Raw genomic sequence first — 13,838 nt, 5'->3', positions numbered from 1 at the left:
TACCCAAGGTCCTGTCGAAGGTTAAACCTTGGGTAGTTTCAAATTTAGGCTGGATAAATACATGAGTGAGAGGGGTTGGATTTGCGTGGAACTTGCACGTGAGTAAATAGAATTATCAAAGCTTATTACTTAGGTAGCATTTAAAATTGAGTTGGGCAAATATTCTGTTAGTGGGATGGATTGTGAAGGACCTGCCTAGTATGGGCCAGCAGGCCTACTGCAGTGTTCCTCCTTTCTTATGTTCTTATGACACAACTGGCGATGTTAGAGTTATATAGTGATGGCTGACGCTCCACACTAGACGAAAAACTTTGGTTTTTGGACCTTTTAGAATTTCAGAATTTCGAATAAAGGGATGGGGACTGTATTATGATTTACTTATTATTATATTCTAATTTACATCCTTATGTTCTGATTAGCATCCTTATATTCTGAGTTGCATCCTTATATTCTGATTTGCATCCTTATATTCTGATTTACATTCTTATATTTTGATTTACTTAAGCTTTATATTATGATTGACATCATCCTTGTATTCCTCTAGGTGGAGTACTCATGTATGGTGCAATGTTGCTGTTTGAGGACGAGTTGATTCATGTTGTGAGCATCAGTTTCACTTCACTCATCCTGACGGAGTTACTCATGGTGGGTCTGACAGTGCGCACCTGGCATCCCCTCATGATTGTCGCACAGTTTCTCTCACTCGGCTTCTATGCCTTATCAATCATCTTTATGCATTACTTTGGTGAGTATTAATGTTTAAGGACCTACTAATGTACTGTGATAATTCTTAACTAGAATGTGCATCAAAAGTTATTTAGCAAAATGTGAAGAATATACTTAGTGTAAGCCTTAAGCAGTACAGTACATATTATAGGTCCTCCTTGACTTACAATGCTGTTACGCTCCAACGAATCCATAGTAAGTCGAAAATATTATTAAATTCGAATATAAATATAATGTGATAAATAAGTAAATAAATAAATGCTGTCACTTAATAAGTAAATAAACAGCTAATTACTGTAACTATTTATATACCAGTATTGAAAAGTAAATAAATGAATACAAGTTACGGACTTGCCGTTTTCATACTGGGTAATTATCGTAAGTTTCACCTCCAAAGTACAGTGGACCCCCGCTTAACGATCACCTCCAAATGCGACCAATTATGTAAGTGTATTTATGTAAGTGCGTTTGTACGTGTATGTTTGGGGGTCTGAAATGGACTAATCTACTTCACAATATTCCTTATGGGAAAAAATTCGGTCAGTACTGGCACCTGAACATACTACTGGAATGAAAAAAGTTCGTTAACCGGGGGTCCACTGTAATTGCTTTTGCACCATCATAAAGTTGAAATATCATAGGTCGAGGAACAGTTGTAGTCATAGCCAAGCCTTGGTTTGCAAAGTTGCATGTAGCTCATTTGCTCACTCAATGCATCTTTCTAAACAATGTTTTAGTTGACTTTGCTGTGGATATTGTCTCATTGAACTACAAAGTTTCTCTTTTTAAATTTAGTAATTTATACTGGAGAAGGGAGTTACTAGCCCCTTGCTCCTGGCATTTTAGTCGCCTCTTACAACACGCATGGCTTGCGGAGGAAGAATTCTATTCCACTTCCCTATGGAGATAGGAAATGAACAAGAACAAGAACCAGCAAGAAAATAAAGAAAACCCAGAGGAGTGTGTGTATATATATATGCTTAAACATGCAAGTGTAGTGTGATACAAGTGTAAGTAGAAGTAGCAAGACGTACCTGAAATCTTGCATGTTTATGAGGCAGAAAAAAACACCAGCAATCCTACCATCATCTAAAACAATTACAGGCTTTCGTTTTACTCACTTGGCAACAGTACCTCCCTGGGCGGTTGCTGTCTACCAACCTACTACCTACATTATTATTATTTTCTTTCAACACACCGGGCGTATCCCACCGAGGCAGGGTGGCCCAAAAGAAAAAGGCGAAAGTTTCTCCTTTTACATTTAGTAATATATACAGGAGAAGGGGTTACTAGCCCCTTGATCCCGGCATTTTAGTCGCCTCTTACAACACGCATGGCTTACGGAGGAAGAATTCTGTTCCACTTCCCCATGGAGGTAAGAGGAAATAAACAAGAACAAGAACTAGAAAGAAAATAGAAGAAAACCCAGAGGGGTGTGTATATATATGCTTGTACATGTATGTGTAGTGTGACCTAAGTGTAAGTAGAAGTAGCAAGACATACCTGAAATCTTGCATGTTTATGAGACAGAAAAAGACACCAGCAATCCTACCATCATGTAAAACAATTACAGGCTTTCGTTTTACACTCACTTGGCAGGACGGTAGTACCTCCCTGGGTGGTTGCTGTCTACCAACCTACTACCTAGGATTATTATTATTCTTTCAACAAACCAACCGTATCCCACCGAGGCAGGGCGGCCCAAAAGGAAAAACAAAAGTTTCTCCTTTTAAATTTAGTAATATATACAGGAGAAGGGGTTACTAGCCCCTTGCTCCCGGCATTTTAGTCGCCTCTTACAACACGCATGGCTTACGGAGGAAGAATTCTGTTCCACTTCCCCATGGAGATAAGAGGAAATAAACAAGAACAAGAACTAGAAAGAAAATAAAAGAAAACCCAGAGGGGTGTGTATATATATGCTTGTACATGTATGTGTAGTGTGACCTAAGTGTAAGTAGAAGTAGCAAGACGTACCTGAAATCTTGCATGTTTATGAGACAGAAAAAAGACACCAGCAATCCTACCATCATGTAAAACAATCACAGGCTTTCGTTTTACACTCGCTTGGCAGGAGGGTAGTACCTCCCTGGGTGGTTGCTGTCTACCAACCTACTACCTAGCAGTTCCAGCTTAACTCAGTCTCAGCCATGAGGGCACCCTTAAATTTACTGTGTATGTTTATTCTTTCCAAAGATTTCAAAATATGTGAGAAAGAAATCAACTTTTTACATGCAGATTTTGTCTTAGGATGTACCCTCCTGTGGATCTGTTAGAAATATTTGCAGCTCAGCAAATTTACTAAACTAACATTTGACTGAGATACAGTTCGGAGTTGTGAAGTGAGTCATTTTGAGAATCCCATCTTGTGATATTTGAATTAAAGTAGTGAATGTTGTACTACATTTAATCACTTTATGTTTCATAAAAGCTCTTCTGTGACTCTCTTAGTTCTAATAACTGAATTAGTACTTTAGTTTCACATATACCTGGAGGGTAAAGTTTTGGGGGTCAGTGCCCCCATGGTCTGGTCCATGACCAGGTCTTATGATAGTCATATATTAGAAATATCTTCTTCTTTCTTTCAACACACCGGCCGTATCCCACCGAGGCGGGGTGGCCCAAAAGGAAAAACGAAAGTTTCTCCTTTTACATTTAGTAATATATACAGGAGAAGAGGTTACTAGCCCCTTGCTCCCGGCATTTTAGTCGCCTCTTACAACACGCATGGCTTACGGAGGAAGAATTCTGTTCCACTTCCCCATGGAGATAAGAGGAAATAAACAAGAATAAGAACTAGAAAGAAAATAGAAGAAAACCCAGAGGGGTGTGTATATATGTGCTTGTACATGTATGTGTAGTGGGACCTAAGTGTAAGTAGAAGTAGCAAGACGTACCTGAAAACTTGCATGTTCATGAGACAGAAAAAAGGACACCAGCAATCCTACCATCATGTAAAACAATTACAGGCTTTCGTTTTACACTCACTTGGCAGGACGGTAGTACCTCCCTGGGCGGTTGCTGTCTACCAACCTACTACCTAGGATTAGAAATATATATATAAAAAAAGTGCAGTATTAGATTCTAAATACTGAATTTTTTCATATGATAACCACAGTCATATAGGCTACACTTCTTTCAAATTATGCTTACAGATCAAGCAAGCTGAATGATTTTTGTGTTTACTGTAATGCCTTTCTATAATGTTGGAATAATATGAGTGTGGAAAGTACTGTTTGAATACCTTGTGCATAATTCTTGTTCACTTTGATTAATCGTTCCCATCAGGTAACAATATTTTCCCATATCCCCACCAGGTAACAGTATTTTCCCATATCCCCACCAGGTAACAGTATTTTCCCATATCCCCACCAGGTAACAGTATTTTCCCATATCCCCACCAGGTAACAGTATTTTCCCATATTCCCACCAGTTACAGTATTTTCCCATATTCCCACCAGGTAACAATTTTTTCCCATACCTAAAGTGGTAAAGACCTAACAGCAGAGCTGAAATTAACTTACGAATGAAGTTTTTCTCTTTGTATGGGTTCTAAATAATATTTACAGTCATCATTTGGGAAACAAATGAGCAAGATGTTGCAGGAAACATGGGAAATTTGGGTAAAGTTGATTGAGCAGAAGATGGAAACAAAGTAACATATCCCAGAAAACAAATTGGATTTTAAAAAGTTGATAACACTTCAGTTCATTGTGAAGAAATATTAAATAGTGAGTGATGATAGTTCAAGACTGACTAAAAGATATAATATTTTCATTTCTAGTTTGTGGGGTCATTATTTGTTCCAGTCATGGTATTGTGAATTTTTATTCATATTTCAGTAAAGTATATGTCCTTGAAGGATTTCTACATTCATGGGCCAGATAATTAAAGAAAGAAACACTGTTACCTTCCTGGAGGGTGTTCCAGGGGTCAACATCACTTACCTTCCTGGAGGGTGTTCCAGGGGTCAACATCACTTACCTTCCTGGAGGGTGTTCCAGGGGTCAACATCACTTACCTTCCTGGAGGGTGTTCTAGGGGTCAACAACACTGTTACCTTCCTGGAGGGTGTTCCAAGGGTCAACACCCCTGTGGCCTGGTCCTTGACCAGGCCTCCTGGTGGATCAGGGCCTGATCAACTAGGCTGTTACTGCTGGCCACAAGTAGTCCAGTGTACGAACCACAGCCCGGCTGATCTTGAGCAATCAAAGAATAATAATTATATGTTTCTTAGCTAAACTGATTTCAAAATGTTTTACTATTTGCTGTAGCTTCTCATTATCTAATATGATTTGACTAATGTGGTAATGATTGTAGGAAATTACGGTTATTATATTAAATAGGATTTATTTATTTGTATTCTGCCACATGCAGTTACCTTAACACATGCAATTACTGTAATGTTTCCACCTTTGCTTTAGAGTGCAAGCACCCTGAAGTCTGACTAACTGGTTTCTCTGAATCCTTTCATAAATTTTACCTTCCTCACACTCCAACAGCACATCAAATCATAAAAATCAGTTGCCTCCACTCACTCTTGTCTAACACACACAAACCTGTTGGATGCCCAAGGACTAGCACTCAAAACCTCATTTACACCCCCTCTTCCTTCCTTCAACATTTCCTAGGACAGCCTCCTACCCTTCCTTCACTACACCCCGATTTATATGCCATCTTGGTCATCTTATTTTTCCCCATCCTCTCTAAATGTCCACCACCCCCTCTTAACCCTCTGAATAATATTTTTTGGTGATTCCACACCACCTAGTCTCCACACTTTGAATTCTCTGCATAATATTTACACCACACATTGCCCTCAAAACACAACGTCTCTGCTGCCTCCAGCCTCCTTGCTGCAACATTTAAAACTCATGTTTCATGCCCATACAACAGTGTTGGTACAACTATTACCTGGTATATTTCCCTTTGTGCCTCCAAGGATGAGCTTCCTTGCCTCCACCTGATTTAGCAAATTATATTTGCTGTTGAAACTATGTATTGATTCAGCTTTTATGTCATTTCATAGTCCATTTCATTACTAAAGTGTTTTTTAATATTTATGTAATTTATTTTGAAGTTTAGCATTCATCTCTGTCCTTTCATCCCAGACCCTCCAGAAACAAACAAGAAAAATCTGTTATTGTCCATCCTGCTCATTCTCCAGAATATATTTTTATTATCATGATCATTCCTCCTCTTGATCTATGTTTTCCAACATTATGAGATGATGCTAATAGTCTCTCCTGGTTTTTATTTATATACTCCTTTGTTTATTTTACTCTCTTAGCTAATGTTTTTTTTTAACACGCTGGACCTCTTTTACTGAGGCAGAGTGACTTGAAAAAGAAACACTTTCACCATCCTTTACACTATCACTGTCCTGCCAGAGGTGGACAGATTTGACAGTTTCGATGTCCCTTTAAACATCGTATATCGCAGACCCCTCCTTTAGCCACAGTTATATTATAAACTTCATTCAGCTAGACCTAGTAGGGCCACATTAATTCCTTTCACACATTTCCAGATCAGCTAGCAACAGCAATTACCATGTAAGGTGTAACAAGATATTTTTGACAAATTATGAAACTTAAAAAGGTATACAAGGTATATAAACAACACTATTTTTCCCATATTTTCTTCAGTCTATGTACTGCTGCCTCATAAAGGTGAAAGTTTACAGGAGCCTGATCCCTCACATGCCTAGGTTATCATATCTATTTTTGAACCCCTGTGGAGTGTGAGCAAGATAACATTTCTGGAGGTCTACCTGGAGGGTATTCCGGGGGTTAATGACCCTATGGCCCAGTCCTTGACCAGGCCTCCCGGTGGATAAGGTAGTCAGGAAACTGATTAACTGGACTCTAATGCTGGAGGTAGGAAATTCAGTACCTGCACTCTGGAGGAGGGGTGGGGATGTTGCAGATTAGAGGATCATTTGAATCGTGATGTCTGTGCATTTTGAAAAAGACTGCAATTGAACGAATGACAGTGAATGTGTTTTCTTCTTGTACTGATCCTGCCTTGGTGGAAGATAGCTGTTGATATAAAGATAAAATATACTGTTTATACAAAAAACAAAGAATAATATGCTCATTACTTTGTTGGTTACTGTAGGCTTAGAATGTTTGATGTGTTTTATGATTATAATGTAGACATATACCATGTATATAGACTGTATATAAACATATTAAATTTTTTAGGCCTTGTCATATAAATAAGCATAAGGCAGAAAATATAAGCTAGTTTTATAATTTTATATACTGTTGTATATTACAGTACTTGATGATCTGTCCCTGTTGCTTCTTTATGTTCAGTGTTGATAATTAAGCAGTGCTCAGCAATTTTATTTGACTCAGCTCCCAGAGGAGAACTGCCCAGTTTGTTAAGGATGACCTTAAAGTAACTTTATGTAGCTTTAGGGCCAAGGTTTGCCTTTCTAAAGTAATGCACACATTTTTAGATACATGTATTGTGATGGCTTACACAAAGAGGCAGTGAACTATTCATCCTGTGCCTTGAATTAGGTAGCATAAATCTGACAATGTGTTATTAGAGTACAGAAGGACCCTTGTTAAATAAACGCTGCAAGTTACACACATTCACACTTACGAACAGAGCATTTTGGATCCAGGTGCAGTTGCAGTACAAGCGTGTGAAACAGGACCATACTCCCTTTGTATTACTGTTATTTTTTTTTTTTAGCCAACTGCAGATGCTGCTAGCCAATGATCGCATTGGATACTTTGTCAAAGGCACACTTCCCCTATGTGTTAAGATTAAATGTTAAAATGAATTGGCAATTTCCATGAATTCTTCTGTAATACATCATCATTAAATTAAAAAAATGGAGCATATCAAAAGAACTGGAAAAGGAAACACTGGGTCAGCTGTTAGCCAACTGCAAATGACACTTGCCAGTAATAACATTGGATACATTGGTGAAACATTGCTTCCCCATTCTTGAAATTCTAATTTTGTAATGAATTAGCAATTTCCATGTGATCTTTTATTTCAAATTACATTTTAAATTACCCATATCTCAATTAATTATTAGAAAAAAAAAATGCTGTGTCTATTGATGGTTTAAGAGGCACAATTGTCCTCAGAGATTTGTTAAGTTATACCACAAATTAAAGAAAAATCCTAGACTTCACCTTACGAAACAGACAATGCAAATGCAATAGTAATTTTGGACAAGGTAGATTATAGTGGAAAAATGAAGATGTTATTGGAAAACAGAGGCTCTTACATGCCCTTTAACACAGGTTTCACTGCATCACCCTCTCTAATATTGTAGTTTTGTGCTTTTTATATATGTGTGCTTTCTACTCTCTCACTGCTGGAGTTGAATATGGTGTAGGAGAAGTGTGGGTGGTGTCAGATGATGTGTGACAGAGGCAGTAGCTCTCTCTCCCTCTCTCACATCATATCTAATAAAGTACTCTTTACATATGAGGGTTTATGTACCAGGTTATATAATGTGTGGGTGTGTAGTTTTTGAGGATAATTGTTTAAGAAGGTTATAGCAAGAGAGAGTAGTGTGGATGAGTGGAGTTTTGGTGTTCCATAGTACCTCACCAGGTAACATGTTCAGAACATGGTAGCACCAGTGGCTAAAACAAACAAGCACATGTATGCATGCACACACACACACCAAAGGATTTGATACATTAACTGCTTGAAGAATCATAGTCAGAAGAATGGTACACAATGGGAGTCTTAACAGCCATTTTGAAAGGTAATTTGGGGCCTGTAGAAATTGTGATTTATTAGTAACTTTGTATGGATATACTGTATATACTACTATATTTTTGGTTTATTATTTGCAACAGACCCTCGATTTAATGGACAAAATTCACTTGGTTACTTGATTCAGAAAAAACAGTCAGACAACCGATTGTAAGAATAACAGAATTTTCTGTTATTCTTACGATCACGGTCAAACAGTTTCATCTCTGTCCACCTCAGACACCATTACCAGTCACCTTCCCCTTGTTAGTCCATTAAATCGATGCTTTACCATACCTGTCACTTGATAATTTTGTATTTCTGTAGCTAATTATTTGCCCATTTGAGTGCTTTAATATCAAGTTAATTGCCAAATATTATTCTGCTTTTGAGAAATGTATCAAAAGTTTGTGTAAAATCATCAGTCTATATAGTATGATACAAGAATGTTATTTAAAACATTACAGCAGTATTGGAGTTTGCAAATTATACTGTAAACTAGAAATGAGAAAATATATTTTATTTTTAATACACCAGTAAGTACATGTTTAGGATCAAGTGACATGAAAGGAGGTCGCATCTCCATGTTAAGGCAAGAAGAATGAGAGATTACAGTTTGGGATGAGTGAGGAGAGTGAGAGATGATAGTTTGGGATGAGTGAGGAGAAAGAGAGATGATAGTTTGGGATGAGTGAGGAGAAAAAGAGATGATAGTTTTTGATGAGGAGTGAGGAGAGTGAGAGATGATAGTTTGGGATGAAGAGTGAGAGATTATAGTTTGGGATGAGAAGTGAGAGATGATAGTTTGGGGTAAGGAGTGAGAGATTATTGCTTGGGATAAGGAGTGAGGAGAGTGAGAGATTATAGTTTAGGATGAGGAGTGAGGAGAACGAGAGATAATAGTTTGTAATGAAGAGTGAGAGATTATAGTTTGGGATGAGGAGTGAGGATGATAGTTTGGGGTGAGGAGAGTGAGAAATTATAGTTTAGGATGAGGAGTGAAGAGAACAAGAGATAATAGTTTGTAATGAAGAGTGAGAGATTATAGTTTGGGATGAGGAGTGAGGATGATAGTTTGGGGTGAGGAGAGTGAGAAATTATAGTTTGGGGTGAGGAGAGTGAGCAGTTATAGTTTGGGATGAGGAGTGAGGAGAGTGAGATTATAATTTGGTATGAGGAGTGAGGAGTATGTCCTGCAGTTCCACCTGAAATTCTTATCATGATAAAACATTTAACACTGAGTGTTTTTCCATCAGAAATAAATTTAGGGATTTTTTTAATCAAGGATCAGAAATGTATTCTTAAGTAATATATTACTTCATTCTTTGACTGAAGGAAGAGTTGACTTCACTTCTTTCCTGCTTCAAAGGCTATTCATTCTGTTGTGCATCATGATCCTGCAAGTGAAGGACTCTTGATACAAGGAATTGAAGATATTTTCCACTTTCTTGGCTCAAACATGATGCCTCCCATACCCCAGACATTGTTTGAGCCCTGTGAGTTTAGTGCTTCCCCATAAACATACATTAACACTGTCCGCTGTGTGACGTTCTTGCTTATCCTTCACTGTTCATATCTTTCAGTACATTCTATTACAAATAAAAAAATGTCAGCCAATCATAATCTTACATTCATTTATATTGCCATTTTATTAGCATTGCTAATTTCTAAGTTGACAAAAATAAAAAGAACATACGTATCCTGGTCCCAAACTGTTAACCCTTTCAGGGTCCACAGGCCCTCTCAGAGACTTGTTCTCAGGGTCCCATAAATTTAAAAAAAAAAAAAAAATTCTAATGAAAATATGGAGAATCTATTCCCGATCATAATGACACCAAAAGTATGAAATTTGATGGGAAACCTACGGAATTATGCTCTCGCGAAGTTAGCAGTCTCGACGATGTTTACTCATTGGCGATTTTGCACACTTTGAGCCCTATTTTCGGCTAATTCCAGTGTGCTAGTCGACAAAAATCATAACTATTTTGCTAGAACTTCATTTTTTCTATCGAATGAGTGCAAGAAACCACCCATTTACCGATTTCAATTATCCAATACAGTGGTCAGAATTTAGCAATTTTGCCAATTTCACACAAATTTCAAAAGATGCCAATTTCCAAATAGGGTCCAGAATAATCAAGAAAGACATTCCTGGCACTAAAATAACATTTCCTCTGTTCATTAGTCACGTCCCCAGGCCCCTCTTACATTCTTTTGCTTTCCATTTTGAATTTTTATTCTCACAAAAAATAGAAGATTTACTGTTATGCAGACTACTGCATTAGTGTAGAAATGGTATAAATAATATTGGCGCACTTGTGAAAGAATATTAGACTCACCAGTTGACGTGTATTGGACGCTTAGCATGATTTGTTTACTTTTGAACTTTGGTAAAAATCAAATATTTCTGCTACTTTGAGCTCAATTTCAAGGTACTTTTCATTGTAAAACCGGTCAAAAATCATCTCAATTTCTGTAATATGTCTTCCATTCTATAAAATGAGACCAGGAAAACTAGAATACAACAATAAATACCATACAAAAATACAGTGCAAAGTCGCTGTTTTAATCCAAAAACACGGTCAAAGTTTTTTTTTTCTCATTACGCACTGTGTGCTGCAGGATTTTTTTTTATACTGCGCACACTGACCACATAGACCCATTCTTTCATATGTAGACCTACCAGCTTTCTCTCACTAGATTTGAAGGTGCTAGAATTTATGAGTACTAGTACGTCAAAGACCCTGGCACGTAAGCCGTACTAGTACGGCCGAAACTCTGAAAGGGTTAATTGCACGTGAAACTATAATACAAAATTTGAGAAAATGCTGTAAATGTTAAGTTATTTGCAATTATATTCACATTATCAATATAACAGCAGCACAGTACGATGCCCTATGGATTGAGCTCTTCCTTTGCATTTTAATAAAAAATTAATCAAGTAAAAAGAATAATTAAAGGAAATACCTCTTGCCATTTTTTTCAGTATTCTAGTGTGCCTAGTTTGCTAGTCAGTGTTTCTAGTGAAATGATCATTTGAGCAGCACTTTACAATATTGTTACTTTTTATTTATCAGGAATTATAAAATCCCAAATTATTATTATTATTATTATTATTATTATTAAATTATTGTTATTATTATTATTATTATTATAAATTATTATTATTAAATTATTATTATTATTACCGAATAATGGTTATTAAGAAGTAACAATATTGTTCAGCAGGTTCATTCTTTGATAGTTTTTAAAAGCTTTAATTGTATGATTGTTAAAATAAATACTAAATAAATATTATATTATGTATTTATATTTATATTAAAGTCTACTTTCAATATTTTGTGCCTAATATTTCAGTCTATGCTAAATAATTTGAAGGAAATAATGCCAATTTAGTTATAACTTTTCCCATAAAGTATTGATTCTTTCAAAATACATGAATATTATTGAAACTTCTGGCTTTCTCTTATTTTATTAATGCTAAATTAACATGGAAGGTTTCTTGGAGTCCAACATGGAGCTAGGAGATTTATCACCATGAACTGTGATGTCAGCATGCTTCTGGCAAGACAGTGATTGAATGAGTGATGGTGAAAGCTTCTCTTCTTTTTTGGTTCGCATTATCTTGGGGAGAAGAGAGTTGGTGTGTTTGAAAAAAAGAGGAAGAAGCTGTTTGTTGTTTTATATATAAGCAGAGTTTTGCCTTGGGCAGTGGAAAACAGCATGATGTCCAGTGATGATAAATTCCAGCTGCTTGGATATGGAAAGAAAGATGAATTCGTGAGGGACACTGTATACAACACTCAAGAGGATCATGTAATAGAACAAAGGGAAGATATGAAAGACCTGGGAGTGCTTATTTACTGTTGCTATCACTTCACTGATATGGTAGCGAGATCAGGTATCATTCTGCTCGTGTAGCAAAACTTTATCTTATTTGCCTATGCAAAGTTAGGATCTTTTCTTGTTATTGGAAGGAAGGTTTGCATGGGACAGACTTTATTTTGAAATATTATTAAGCATTTTTTTTTCTTTAATAAAAAAAATGTACTGCACTATAAATGCATTTTCTTATTTCTGATTTGTTTTGCCGTGGTTTTGAAATTTTGAGGTAATGTGTTCATAGTCTCAGAATTATTGTTATTGGCTTAGGATATTGTTGATTTATTCTGCTCTCTATTTGGGATGATATATGTTGCTCACTTTAAATAAAGTTTGTAGATATTTCCCCTCCTGGATAAGAGAAACTTTTGTCCCCCATTTAAAAGACTCACATCAGTAGTAGTTTATGTGCTGGAACGACAAGACAAAAATGGCTGAATTGTTCATGAATTTTTACATTTTATTTCCTGTATATTAATAACAATTTAAAATACAACATACATATGTGAATAATATTATTGGAAAAAAAAAAAGAAGGCATTGAGAGAGTGGATGAATGATTATTAATTTTGAAACACTGTGCTGCCAAGACAACGGTAATGTTACAAGGTGATTCAAAGTGAATCCTGTACTGTACATGGAATGACTGGATCCCCAGGGATCACTTCTCAAGTGAATATCCCAGTAAAACAATATAAATAAGACTGCACACAAGGAGAGAAGACAGAGGCACTGTAAAAATATTGAAACAAGCAAAAACTCTAGATGCATACAAATGGACAAGGTTTATCATGAATCACTTGGCATAATACAGTACAGTACAAGAAGAGATGTATGGGAAATGTAAGTTTGCAGATTTTTTTTATTACAAATCAAATTCAGGATATAATTCTTATTACAGATTAGTTTCAGGATGGGTTAGCAGAAATAGGATGGATAGGAAGAATGTGAGCAGGTAAAATAAGATTTTTTAAATTATAATACATAATGTAGTATTTTTATCTTCACCAGGCTAGTTGTGTGCTTATTTGAGTCAGGGGTTATTTACAGTTCACAGGCCCCAAAGTAAAGATTTTTGTAACTTAATAAAATAACCTCAAGTAGTAAAGAGCGTATACAGGAGGGCCCCGTTATACGTCAGGTTAGGTTCTGGGCTACTGATGTAAAGTTAAAATCATTGTAAAGTGAATCAGCTTTTTTTCACTTTAAAATGCATATAAAAGCCTAATAACATGTTTATGTTGTTAAATATTAAGTGTGCAATATAGCTATGCCTAAAAAATGCATATACAGTACACACATTACTTAAAAATATTTTCATCCTTAGCTTATAGTTAGTGGTGAATATATTTATTGTAGGAAGTCTGAATAAATGAAGAATGGACATTATTTAAAACCACTGTATTAGTGAATCACTATAAAGCAAAGCACTGTAAAGCAGGGCCTGCCTGTATAAACATACAGTGGAACCTCGGTACTCGAACTGAATTCATTCCAGA

Source organism: Cherax quadricarinatus, unplaced genomic scaffold (assembly GCF_038502225.1).
Source record: "Cherax quadricarinatus isolate ZL_2023a unplaced genomic scaffold, ASM3850222v1 Contig4503, whole genome shotgun sequence".
Taxonomy (NCBI): domain Eukaryota; kingdom Metazoa; phylum Arthropoda; class Malacostraca; order Decapoda; family Parastacidae; genus Cherax; species Cherax quadricarinatus.
Note: the sequence above shows the minus strand (reverse complement) of the source record.